Source organism: Metopolophium dirhodum, chromosome 1 (genome assembly GCF_019925205.1).
Source record: "Metopolophium dirhodum isolate CAU chromosome 1, ASM1992520v1, whole genome shotgun sequence".
NCBI classification, from domain to species: Eukaryota; Metazoa; Arthropoda; class Insecta; order Hemiptera; family Aphididae; genus Metopolophium; species Metopolophium dirhodum.
Window position 1 is genome coordinate 20,226,855 of NC_083560.1, and position 14,699 is coordinate 20,241,553.

The 14,699-nt window shown below is 28.5% G+C and overlaps 1 pseudogene; it reads right to left on the reverse strand.

The window, feature by feature from the left end:
* Positions 1-12,260: 12,260 nt before the first annotated feature.
* Positions 12,261-13,276, reverse strand: LOC132933770 (uncharacterized; annotated as a pseudogene).
* Between the last annotated feature and the right edge of the window lie 1,423 nt (positions 13,277-14,699).

Below are 14,699 nucleotides of genomic sequence, written 5' to 3' on the forward strand. Positions count from 1 at the left end.
ATTAATTTATTCATTTAATATTATGGATTTTTATTTATAAATACATTTTTACAAAATTGAATTTATTTTAAGATGATGCCAGCGCACTATTTGTTTTCTCTCTCTGACCCACGCGCAACATAGAAAAAACACATTTACGCAGAATCTCTTTTTCTATGTTTTTAAATAATTAGAGTAAAAAACACCTATTACAAAAAAGATAGAGATTAATATTTGTGAGGGAAACACATATCGATTTTATATTTTATTGTTATTTGACATTGTATTTGACTTTCAAAATAAACAACAAAATGTTGTACATTTAAAGATGTTTAAATTGTTTAGAAACAATATTTAGACATATCGACATTCCCTTAAAAATATTATTGTCTATATTTTTTGTAATGGGTGTTTTACTCAAAAACTACATAAAATGATTTTGCGTAAATGCGTTTTGTCTATGTTGCACATGGTCCAGAGAGAGAGAACAAATAGTGCGCTGACATCCTCTTAAGTGGTTTAGGTAAAAAATTAATTTAACGTGAAAATAAAATTAATTAACTCGTAATAGTTACTGAATAACATGGGAAAAAATGTAACTCGTTAAGTTACAAGTTACTTCAAAAAAAAAAAAATTAAATCCAATTTGATTGAAAAATTTAACATCTACTTCTTTATTATTACATTTTGATAATAATATGATTAAGCTTAATTTTTCATTTATTTATACTATTACTTAAATTAAAATTTCACACACCCACGGTTGTAAATTAATTTTTATCGAGTATGATTGTAACTACCGTGTTGGTATAATATGTACCACGATAAAAATAAAAAAATTGTATAAGCACGACTTATATTTTTAATAATTTTTTCTATAATGTAATGTATAGCATAAAGTAAATATTAAACAATTTGTATTGGCTGAAAAGCGAATTACGACCATTCTGGATAAATTGAGTATTTATTATTGTCTATAGATAATAGATATATATTCTACAATATAGACTTGTAGCGGTCACCAACTGGTGTACCACGGCCCACATCCGGACCTCCGACACATTTTTACAGGCCCTAATGGCTGCATAATTATAAAATATATAATATAGTTTTTACATATTACTTTTGGCTAAGGATTGAAAATTTAAAACAAGGCTCCACGTAAATAGGTTATATATAAATTACTTTATTCACAATAATATCATCAAATATACTTGGTAATATCATAGGCTGACTGACCGTTTTCGCTCAGAATCGTTTTTCTTATACAATGATATTATATCATTGAATTCAAATTTAACACCATCCATTACAGTGACCCACTTGTAACCTACTGTACAGCAGAGCGACATCCACTTATCTACCTTTTTTAAACCAGGAAATATATTATGTAATGTAGTAATTACTAATAAGTACTTAATTCAACTATGATTTTGGGGTAAATGTATTTGTCATACATTGAAATTGGTACTGTATGTCGGTATGCTCAGTATATATATATTTTATACTTATATTTATTCATCTATATATTATTGATACAAAATAAGCCTTCCTGATTTGCTTCCCTTAATAAATTACAAAACCAAGAATCTAATAGCATGTCAAGCTTTAATATAAATTAACTACTATCATTTAAAAATACATATTTATCTAGATAAAAATTGAATATTCTATCTTTATATTAATCAGGTATTAATTTAGCTAATAATTTAAAATTTATCTATCTAGGTGTTATTTTTGCTATCTGAACTCAACACTGCTCACCCGACTCCAATGCAATTCATCAATTCATTTAACAATATTTATCATATGTATAATGTATATAATAATATATCATAATATATATTATGTAGGTTTACGTCACTTAATTAGTCATCGAATTGGATATAATGGGTACTCAATTTTCGATTATTGAAAATCGAATGGTATGAATGAAGACAAAATTGCATTTATAATTGTATAATCGTATATCAATTGCATAATATAATAATAAGAATTAATGAATATATCTCATATTCTCATGTACATATTATATTTACGAATATATACAATATGTATCTTTAATATTCGCCTAATTGGCTAGATACGCATTTTAATTAGGTTATTCATAATCGAATGATGTATACAATATTTCGAGTACAATAAAATAGTCACATTTCTTCACACGTCTGTGGGAGTGTTGTCTTTGTGCCCTCTGTGGTTCTGTCCTTGCCTTTGTATACTTCCCTTCGTTCGAGCACAGGACTTATATTTTTACTATACTTCGTTGTTCTTATATGCCGGTCATCAGTTTGTTATAGCTTTTTTGAGTGTGGTATTTGTAATTGTTGAAAAAAGTTGTAAGTGATCGATCGTAGACTTGATCGCGATATTCATTCATATTTTCATCTTAATTGTATACGATTCATGTGAATGTGAATAATATACATTATGGTCACGTATCTACATTTTTTATATTATAGGTAATATGATTGTTATTTAGTACAGAAAATATTATACGGAACAGTATGAAAGAACTCAACGCTTCGTTCTTTCATACTGTTCTAAGTCTATGTCTTACATTATTTTTAGATTCTAAGCGAAGCGATGAATGTATTGATTTTATAATGATGTGTGTTTTTTTTTTAAATTTTTAAATTGTTGTGTCTGTCATCACCTTTTAGGACAGTAAAAATGTTTAGATTTTCTTCAACAGTAACTTTTCTGATAGGAAAGTGAATATAGTTGGTACTTTGGGGGGGGTCAAAAGTAAAAATTTCTCAGTAGTTTTCAAACGCGACGTGAAAAACAAAAGAAAAATTAAAGAAAAACGGGAAATTTTACGCAAAATCTGTTTTCGAAAAAATCAATTTTGGTTTTTGGTGCAACTCTAAAACAAATGACCGTAGGTACATGACATTTTGACTGAATGTTTATATTAGCATTTTCTATACATCATTACATTTTCCAAATATTTTGACTTATTATGAGCTGTTTACGGACGTTTTCAGTTTCCATTTTTTTAGTTTTTTTTCCATAAATATCAATAAAATTTTATTTGTTGGTTAAAAATCTTGAAAATTTAATAGAAGGCTCCAAGGTTATTGTTTCAAAGGCAGATAAAAAAAATTCAAAATCCATAGTCACATTTTTTTTTTATAAAGATTTAAAGTTCAAATATTGACAAAATACGTAAAATTGACAAAATTTGAAAATTATTTTAAGCTAGAAATTCATAAAAAATTTTTGTTTAAATCTAAGGTTTGAAAACGTAATACAATATTCCTCATAAGTTTGTCTACCTTTACCAAAAAAAAAAATGTCTACAAGAAAGTCAAATTAAATTTTTATGAACGTTTGAAATTTATATTTTTACAACATTTGATATACCCTCGATTTTCATATTACGATTTTCTTATTTTGTTCTAATTAAAAAACGTATGACTGTGAATACTTGAAAATTTCACTGAATGGTTTATATTACCATTTTCTTTACACGATAAAATTTTGAAATTAATTTTACTCGTTTTAAGCTGTTTGCAGACATTGTTAGTTTTCAATTTTTTTAGTTTTTTTTTCTATAATTATCAATAAAATTTTATTTGTTGGGTAAAAAAGCGTGAAAATTTAATGCAAGACGTCTGATATATTGTTACAATAGAAGTTGAAAAAATATTAATAATACATAAGCACAATTTTTTTTTATAAGCATTTATAGTTCAAATTTTGACAAAATGTATCAAATTTAATATTTAATAATTATTTTGTAGTTAAAAATTTATAAAATGTTCAACTTTTATTGCTAAGGATTCAAAATTTAAAACAAGGCTCCACGTAAATAGGTAAATATATAAATTACTTTATTCACAGTAATATCATCAAATATATTTAGTAATATCATAGGCTGACTGACCGTTTTCGCTCAGAATTGTTTTTCTTATACAATGATATTATATCATTGAATTAAAATTTAACACCATCCATTACAGTGACCCACTTGTAACCTACTGTACAGCAGAGCAACATCCACTTACCCACCTTTTTTAAAACTGATGGTATGTGTTAACGCGCATATCATTAAAATATATAGTTATACCTTATACCTATATACTAGTCTACTTCATATATATAATATAATCTAGCAAGTAGACTGGACCTTGTTCATCATTACTGACCATGCATATAAATCTTATACAAAAAGATTAAAATTCTTCGAAATAATTGTGTATATTTTCTTTAATATGTTAAAAATTTTACTTATTCAAATTAATATTCTGTTTTTCTGTCATTATTAAGTGCTAAATATGAATTATATTTTGTTTATTAATTAGTAATTACTACCTATATATAATATTCTATGAAACTTCAAAATAAGCATGCATAATAATATATTTAGCTCTGAAATAGATAAATAAATATAATACGTCCAACACTATAAAATTTAGAAAAAAATATACGCTCGTAGAAGTTGTAGGTATACTACGGTTATCCCTTATCCATTACCAAGTGTATAAAAATTATGTGCTTAAGTAATCAAAAACCAAAAACTACCTCTCGTGGAAACCGTTTTTATATCGTCAAGCTACGCAGTAGTTTTATAAGACATTCTATATAATAATATACCTACATCATAATTTCATCGGCAGACTGCGGAGGCGTCAGACGTGTCCATTAAATGACCCCATAATAATAATATTATCTCACGATAATGGATATTATATTATATTATTACATCGGTCGTATCAAATCCATTAAAACCGAACCCTGTATCCATTGTTTGTGCTAACGAACACAGATTGGAAGACCTTAACACTGCAGGCGGAGTTTCCATCATAGACTCATATTATGGGTAAGAAAATAACACTGGCACCGGTTACATTAGTCCTATTGATTACCTTTTTATCTTACCAGTTTTCTTGGGGAGTCAACAATCGCCCCGTTAAACTACGCAGTAGATTTATAAAACTATATAGATACACACCACTTTACTAATATACAGTATTTTGCCGGGCAGACAGTGGTGCCGGCAGATGTGGGGTCCGATAAGTTAATATATATAATAATTTAGGGACTTGTAATATAGATTTTATTATCACCGTACGATAATGGAATAACTATATAATTTACATCGCTAGTATAAAATCCATTAAACTGAAATCCTGTATCCAACGTCCGTGTCATATCCAGGAATTTAGAATCATTTTTTTTAACACATTTGACGAGTTTTTTATAATTCTATCCAGTATTCGTATGAAACAAGCTAAATTATATATCACATGTGTATGACATATCTTTATATCATAATATATTATTATAATTTATTACCAGAGTCACCCGTTAACGGGTCTTTTTTTACAAGTAAAAAACCAAAAAAAAATTGTCTCGCTACGCTTGAACAAACATGATACAATATACTTACAAAATAACTATATACTTACCTACTCATTAGTCATATATTCTTGCTACACTTAGGTATTGTCTTTTACAACATATTTAAACACATGAACCTAATACAATTTATACAAATTAATAAAATCAACAAATTAATACAAATTAATAAATTATTACATACACTACATGTCTACATATTATCATTATTACTTTCAAACTCATGTCTCATGGTATATGGTATATTCTATACCTAGCTATGAATTATTGAATGATAGACGACTATATGGACTATATGGAAATAGGTACCTATACTATGTTTGAAATTTTAAATATTATAAAACAATAACATTATCCTAAAAATTATAAAAGTTGATAAAAATTTAAGCAATATCGAATATTATAATCGAACAACAAGCTACAGAGTCACAGTACTGCAGTAGTAGGTACAATATAATATGTAGTATGATACATGGCAATATCGTATGCGGGCAACTCGATGCCCCGGCGGCTAACCTAAATTTTGTCAAAATTCAAACTTTAAATGCTTATGAAAAAAAATTGTGCCTATGAATTTTTAATATTTTAAAACTGCTATTGTAACATTATATCCTTAACTATATTACCTTGCATTAATATTTCACGCTTCTTTACCCAACAAATAAAATTTTATTAATATTGATAGAAAAAAAAACTAAAAAAAGGTGGGTAAGTGGATGTTGCTCTGCTGTACATTAGGTTACAAGTGGGTCACTGTAATGGATGGTGTTAAATTTGAATTCAATGATATAATATCATTGTATAAGAAAAACGATTCTGAGCGAAAATGGTCAGTCAGGCTATGATAGGAGCCTATGAAATAAGTATATTTGATGATATTATTGTGAATAAAGTAATTTATATATAACCTATTTACGTGGAGCCATGTTTTAAATTTTCAATCCTTAGTCATAAAAGTCAAACAATTTATACATTTTTAACTACAAAATAATTAATAAATTTTAAATTTGATAAATGTTGTCAAAATTTGAACTTAAAATGCTTATAAAAAAAAATTGTGCCTATGTATTTTTAATATTTTTCAACTGCTATTAGAACAATATATCAGGAGCCTTATATTAAATGTTCACGCTTTTTCACCCAACAAAAAAAATTTTATTGATATTTATAGAAAAAAAAACTAATAAAATTGAAAACTGACAATGTCCGTATACAGCTCAAAAAGAGTCAAAATATTTTCAAAATATTATGGTGTATAGAAAATGCTAATATAAACATTCAGTGAAATTTTCAAGTATCTACAGTCATTTTTTTTTTAATTACAATAAAATAAGAAAATTGTTACATAAGAAATCGAGTGAATATCAAATGTTGTAAAAATATAAATTTCAGACGCTTATAAAAATTTAATTTAAGTTTCTTGTAGACATTTTTTTTTTGATAAAGGTAGACAAACTTATGAGTAATCTTATATTACATTTTCAAATCTTAGATTTAAAAAGAAAAATTTTTATGAATTCTCAACTCAAAATAATTTGCTAATTTTCGTGATTTTTCCGTATTTTATCAAAATTTGAACTTTAAATGCTTATAAATAAAAACTGTGACTAAGGATTTTTAATTTTTTTCATCTGCCTTTGAAACAATAACCTAGGAGCCTTCTATTAAATTTTCAAGCTTTTTTACTCAACAGATAAAATTTTATTGATATTTATAGAAAAAAAAACTAAAAAAATTGAAAACTGACAATGTCCGTCAACAGCTCAAAAAGAGTCAAAATATTTTGTAAATTTTATGGTGTATAGAAAATGCTAATATAAACATTCAGTCAAAATTGCATGTCCCCACGGTCGTTTGTTTTAGAGTTACAACAAAAACCAAAATCGATTTTCTCGAAAACAGATTTTGCGTAAAAATTCCCGTTTTTCTTTAATTTTTCTTTTGTTTTTCACGTCGCGTTTGAAAACTACTGAGAAATTTTTACTTTTGACCCCCCCAAAGTACCAACTATATTCACTTTCCTATCAGAAAAATTACTGTTGAAGAAAATCTAAACATTTTTACTGTCCTAAAAGGTGATGACAGACACAAAAATTTAAAAATTTAAAAAAAAAAACACACATCATTGTAAAATCAATACATTCATCGCTTCGCTTAGAATCTAAAAATAATGTAAGACATAGACTTAGAACAGTATGAAAGAACGAAGCGTTGAGTTCTTTCATACTGTTCCGTATAATATTTTCTGTACTAAATAACAATCATATTACCTACAATATAAAAAATGTAGATACGTGACCATAATGTACATTATTCACATTCACATGAATCGTATACAATTAAGATGAAAATATGAATGAATATCGCGATCAAGTCTACGATCGATCACTTACAACTTTTTTTCAACAATTACAAATACCACACTCAAAAAAGCTATAACAAACTGATGACCGGCATATAAGAAATCCAGAAATTCATATCAGAATCCAAAATAGTACGATTTGTACGTCGGTACTAGGTATATTACGAAAATAAGGTCGATAAACCATCTTCCAATAAGTACCTAATATATAGTTATAATATTAGATTCCATTACGATTTCAAATATTCCGACAATTGACATCATAAACTCGTAAACTAAAATAATTAATATTTATTCTACTAAATATTATTAAAAACGACACTATCGACTTTTTTTTTGCCACCCTTAAATATTTGGCCGCCCCTTCCGATTGAACAAATGCTCCTTTGTCCCCCCCCCCCCCCCCATTGATGCACCACTTTGCCCTAGACAATAATCTTTCCGTTAAATTTCATAATACGGCAATTATTCACCCTAATATCAAAACTAACAGTACACTATCGAAACTTGTTAACAAAAATGTCCTATGTATATTAGGTACGCGTATGTAAGACGGAGACAACACATGCGGGTACGACGTCCACTTAACACAATAATGATTATAAATAAATCTATATATATAGTTCTAAATATATTATCTTGTTATACTCATCATTTGTGTATAAAGATAACATTGATTTAGGGTTAGGAGGTGTGATAACTTATTTATATGGACACTAAAGGTAGTTTGCTCCAATAGTAAGCTACTTATCTGCGGGCGTCCCTGATTATTATATTGCAGTAATCCGTAAAGGATAATGCCCTCCCGTGCTCCCTCACACACCGGTAAAACTTATTATTAGGTACATATGTTTCCTGGTTAAAGTGGTTAAAGTTATCGTAAACGATCGCGACCAAAATAAAGGAAAATATATCGTAGGTACAGTTTCACAGCTGCATTATTATGGTACACATGGCAAGCCGCACCGAGAGGCGTATTAAAAGAAAACATAATCTCGGCCCTCTATTAGATAGCCACATTTATCACACATCTTGAGTGTGTCAATAAATCCGAAAAAAGACGTAACCGAGCTGATCCCTTATACCTTACACATGTTGCTTTTATGTCGTTTAAGGCCGGAAATGAGTCTCATTATGATGGTGATATACTGCATACGGACCCAACAAAATTAATGTCTACGATCGCTCCTCAAATTCAAAATAAATACCTTCGACTAAAACATTTCAAACCACTATAAAATATTACTGCATTAAGCCTATTTTTAAATCACACTAAAGTAAAACGAAAGTCGAGAAGCAGTTCGTTGTATAATTATAATTATAAACGTGATGCAATATGAAATATTTTATTGTGTTAATAATATTTGAGACTGAAAAAGCGTCTAGCAAATAATAAAAAATTAAAAAAGCAAATAAAAAAAGGTTACTCTGCTGAACAGTAGGTTACAAGTGGGTCACTGTAATGGATGGTGTTAAATTTGAATTCAATGATATAATATCATTGTATAAGAAAAACGATTCTGAGCGAAAACGGTCAGTCAGCCTATGATATTACCAAGTACATTTAATGATATTATTTTAAATAAAGTAATTTATATACAACCTATTTACGTGGAACCTTGTTTTAAATTTTCAATCCTTAACTATACAAGTTGATATTTTATAAATTTTGTCAAAATTCAAACTTTAAATGCTTATAAAAAAAATGTATACCTATGTATTTTTAATATTTTAAAACTGCTATTGTAACATTATATCAGAAGCCTTGCATCAAATTTTCACGCTTTTTTACACAACAAAGACAATTTTATTGATATTTATAGAAAAAAAAACTAAAAAAACTGTAAGACTGACTATGTCCATAAACAGCTCAAAAAGAGTCAAATTATTTTCAAAAAGTTATGGTGTATAGAGAATGCTTTACTCTCAGATTACTCAAAAACATAAAAAAAAATTATTCTACATAAATTCGATTTGTCTATGTTGCAGGTGGGTATGAGAGAGCAAACAAATATTGCACGGAAATCCTCTTTTTAATTTTGAGCCATTCTACTATAATAATGTTTATTAGGTATTGCTGTCGATTAATAAGTATTAAATAAGTCAAAATATTTGGAAATATGGTGTATATAGAAAATGCTATTATAAACATTCAGTCAAAATGTCATGCACCTTCGGTCATTTATGTTTAAGAGTTGCACCAAAAACCAAAATCAATTTTTTTCGAAAACAGATTTTGCGTACAAATTCTCGTTTTTCCTTAATTTTTCTTTTGTATTTACGGCACTTTTGTAAACTACTGGAAAAATTTTACTTTCAACTGCCTCAAGGTACCAACTAGATTCACTTTCCTATCAGAAAAGTTACTGTTGAAGAAAATCCAAGCACTTTTACTGTCTTAAAAGGGGATGACAGACACAAAAAAAAATTTTTAAAAAAACACACATCATTGTAAATTTAATACATTAATTGCTTCACTCAGAATCTAAAATAATTTCATATTAAATAATAAATCATATTGCATTATTAAATTCAATATTATTAGTTAATAATAAATTTAAAAAAAAATGGGGGCAAAATGTCCGCATCAAAATTATATCTGGGGGAAAATGTCCATTTACCATATATTATATTATACTGCGTATTGATTTTTGCTATACCTACCTTTTTTCCTATTATTTAACTTGTTTTTTTTCCATTTGCTGGTTTTCAGTTGCTTTTATTTCCTATATTATTTTTCAGTCTAAAATATTGTGAACACAATAAAATATTTTATATCGCATTACGTTTATAATTATAACTACAACAATTATTGTTGTATATAATATATGCTTATATTATATAAAAATCTGCTTCTCGTATTCACGTTTTATTTTAATATAATATAAAATAGGTTTAATAAAGTTGAATCTTATAGTGGTTTGAAATGTCGAACGTATTTGTTTTGAATTTGGAAAGAGAGTGTAGTAAATTACTTTGATTTTGTCGAACACGAGTGCAGTAGGTAATCACCATTACAATGCGACTCATTTCCGGCTTGAAACGATATAAATTTAATATTAATAAGTGATAGGCTTCGTGTACGTCTTTTTTTCGGATTTTTCGAAAAACTCAAAATGTGTGATGAATGTATGGGCTTCCCCCGTCTCATGTATATACCACAAATTTGTATTCAATGTAGCATAAAAAACAATAAAATTAATCGTTCATAAGTTATATATTTTAATTGTATATAAGCCAATTTAACTAATTGAAGGGTGGGCGGGAATAACGTGCTATGTAGCAATTCGTAAATGTTCAGGAACAACTAAAAACGAAAACTGTATTATACATTTTTTTTTAATGTTATTTGGAACGCACGTAGAACGTTCTTCCATATTCGACTATAACACTCTACAATATTTTATTATTTTTTTTATTTGTGTAGGTACTGTATTCATTTCACTCAAACAAAATTATATCATAAATACTAATATTAATAAAACATATTATTTTATTACTAAAAATCACATTATTTTTTTTACATATTTTAAAATTAATACAATATAATATTATCCTGGTATTTTATTACCTTTTAAAAAACCACATAATTATTTCTACATATTTTAAAATTAATACAATATAATATTATCAAGGTAATGATGTATAGAAGTCACTGTATTGTTGAGGCATATACTTGCACATGTCTAAAAGATCTTTTTTCTTTTGTTAAGGCCACTGGGAATTCGTAGGCTGGTGGTAAATCTTTAATAGATAAAGTATTATCTTTAAAGTTGTTTTGACGTATTTGATGTAATGTCCAAGGTCTCAGTGTATTGTGACTTTCACGAATATTTACATGCTTAGGAGCATCAGCTGTCAATTTCAACCACATTGCTTATGTTATTTTTAGATTTTTTTTTGTAATATCTTGCTCTAATGCAGAAAAATCTTTAAAATCATTTTGAGGCATTTCTATAATACGAAATGGTTTTTCTAATCTTGCATTAGCTATAACATATTTCCATTGTGACGGTACAAGTGCTTTTGCTGTTTTTTTTTGTTTTTCAATTAAAGCGAAATCACGGTCACATGGTAAAAAACTATGGCCAGTCGAAAGAAATTTTTGATTAATTTCTGTAAAATACTTGCAAAATATTAGATAGGAATACATGTTTAATATTCGCTAGTTATTATTTTGACCGACACATCTATCAGACCATATTATCAATTTCCTCTCTTCCATGTCCAAGAATATCGTAATTATTTTCGATATAATTTAAAATACACGAAGCTATTTCTAATGAGCCTCTTTTAGCGATACATTCATACCACAAATGCATGGAAACTTCATTATTACCTACGTTATGAATTGCTAAATTATAGTTGGAAAGTTGTCTCTGATAAAACATGTTAGAATGTGTAAGAGTTGGGCAAAATAATACTTGCTGTAGATCAACGCAAAGTACTACAATAGAGCTATTGAGTCTACCGATGTCTGTATCTTTTTTAAGGATCATATCATATCGTATCATCATACGATTGCTCAGCTTTAGAATGATGCAACTTACTATCAATTTCTATTTTTTTTTCTTTCTTCCTCTGTATTAGCTGCCACTAATTTATTATAAAAAAAATCATACTGTTTGCATGTATCTGAACGCGGATAGCCGAAACGTAATTTAATGTCTGACCGAAAAATATTTCTATAGATACGTTTACTGACATTTATATCTGGATATTTATTTTTAAACGATCGATAAAGCTTACACAAATTTAAGTCTGAACTCAAACATTGCAGGTTATCTGTAGCGATACAGCTGTAATGAGACGGTTGTCGAGGTAAACTATTTATGTGTTGTCTAATTAAATCTCTTACAGGGGCATCAATAGCATGAGGTCTATTTAAATGTTTTCCACGGTTATCCCTAGGTGTAATAATACCTAATTTAATTTTATCTTGTAGCGTCATAACACGTCTTATTGTAATACAAAACGTATTTAAAAGAGTATTTTTGCATACCTGTAAATCATCTATGTAATATTTAAATGAACAAAATCGTCGTGATGTAGCATCTATTTTTCCTGGTCGTCTTCTCACAGGAGCATTTACTTTTATACACTTATACAAAAAAGCTGATTGTTCATCATACGTTAACTTATAAAATTCGTCAAATAATAAAAGTTTTCTTGCTAAAGTCATTGTTGCACAACCTTGCCAAGGACATGAACTCTGGTCACAAACTTGATCCTAAAATTTTTAAAAATGTGTATAAAATATTTTTCAACATTATGTTTATTTTACTACATTCATAACATTTTTACTAACCACGGTTGGAGGTGTTTTAGCTGGTACAAGCTTTTTACTCTGAGATGTATATTCCTTCCCACTATTTCGAAGAGTTTTGTTTTTTACATTTTTCCAATCTGTCATATTGATTTTCCGTTTTCGTCCATCACTTAAACGGTTAACATCACTAGTAGATAAATTATTTAGACTTGTCATAGTTAAATTGGTAACACAATCGTGATATTCGCACGTCTCGCGTCGCGTTGACTTACTGTGAATAGTAAACGCTTAACGCACATAGCACGTTTTAATAGTCAACTAATCGCCGGTTTCGAAGTATATACACGATGATTGTGTACGATAAAAACATTCTGGGAATTTTTCGATTCTTAAAATATATCGAGATTGCTTCATAGCACGTTATTTCGCAAAAACATGAAAATTGAAAAAAATGTTACATAGCACGTTATTCCCGCCCACCCTTCAATTATAAATTATATTTCGTGACTTATAATTTCATACTTCCATAATATTATATATGATTATATTCAAGTCGTATGAATCAATAATATTTCTATACTTACGTATTTTTATTCATTATTGTACTTAAAACATTTACGTGTACATTTACTCAGTACTGAATATATGGCCAAACACGTTTGTCTGTATCTATCTGTTGTAATATCACATTCACAAGACATCAAGTGCTTCGAGCCTGTGTTCACACATCACCGCGGAGCCTTGTTTTCACTCATTTTAATTTTTAGAAGGCATTTTCGGGCGAAGCGTTTTATATAGGATGAGCGAGAAAGTGCCGTCTATATCAGATGGGTATCGGTGTAACTACTTTACAAAATGTAGAATATTAATACATAGGTTCACTAATTTAATAGTATGTATACGACTGCCGAGCTATAGTCTCGTTATATCGCATGCTCCGTGTACGCCATGTACCTACTGTTGACTTAGTTGAAAAAATAAAGCGAGAGACTAAAAGGTTTTTGTTTTTTTTTATAGATTTAAGATAATACACAATAACGATCAAAATATTTTTACACGATAATATTATATAATATTTAAATTTGTTCGTATTTTGTTGATTTAAATAAAATATTATGTACTTTATAGTTTATATGTTATAAATACATTTTTAAATACAGTTGGGAAAAAAATAATTCAAGAGACGATTTTAAGAGCCAACCTCCTCACGTGGTGTATCCTGCAGGGTAATGCGGAGTATAATATAATACATAATAAAAACGCGTTCCTGAACGTGCGTACAACAATCGTTGTCTACCAATATTCCCATGGGGAAAATATCTTTTTGTGCCCAGACGTGTTATACCCACGGTCATAAACATTATTGTTATCGTATAATTCGACACGGCCGTGTGTGCATTCCTTGTGTGCTGCTGCAGCTGCGTCGTTTATCCCCGCTGCGGCGTGACGTGCATTATAATAATAATAATAATAATAATAATAGTATAATATAAACGTCGTGAGACGGGAACGAAGCCGGAGAGAAAAAAAAATCTATATAATATGTATCCCGTAAAGGTAATAAATATTCGACCCGAACAAAAACCTATTCGTCGACAGGTGGTGCCCGTACGGCGACGGCGGCGGTAGAGATAATAATATTATGTTACGGTCTTCGCCGGAACGTCACACGTGTGGGCCAGAGGGTGCGTTGAGTGCTGTTTGTCGCGACGCAAGTTGTGG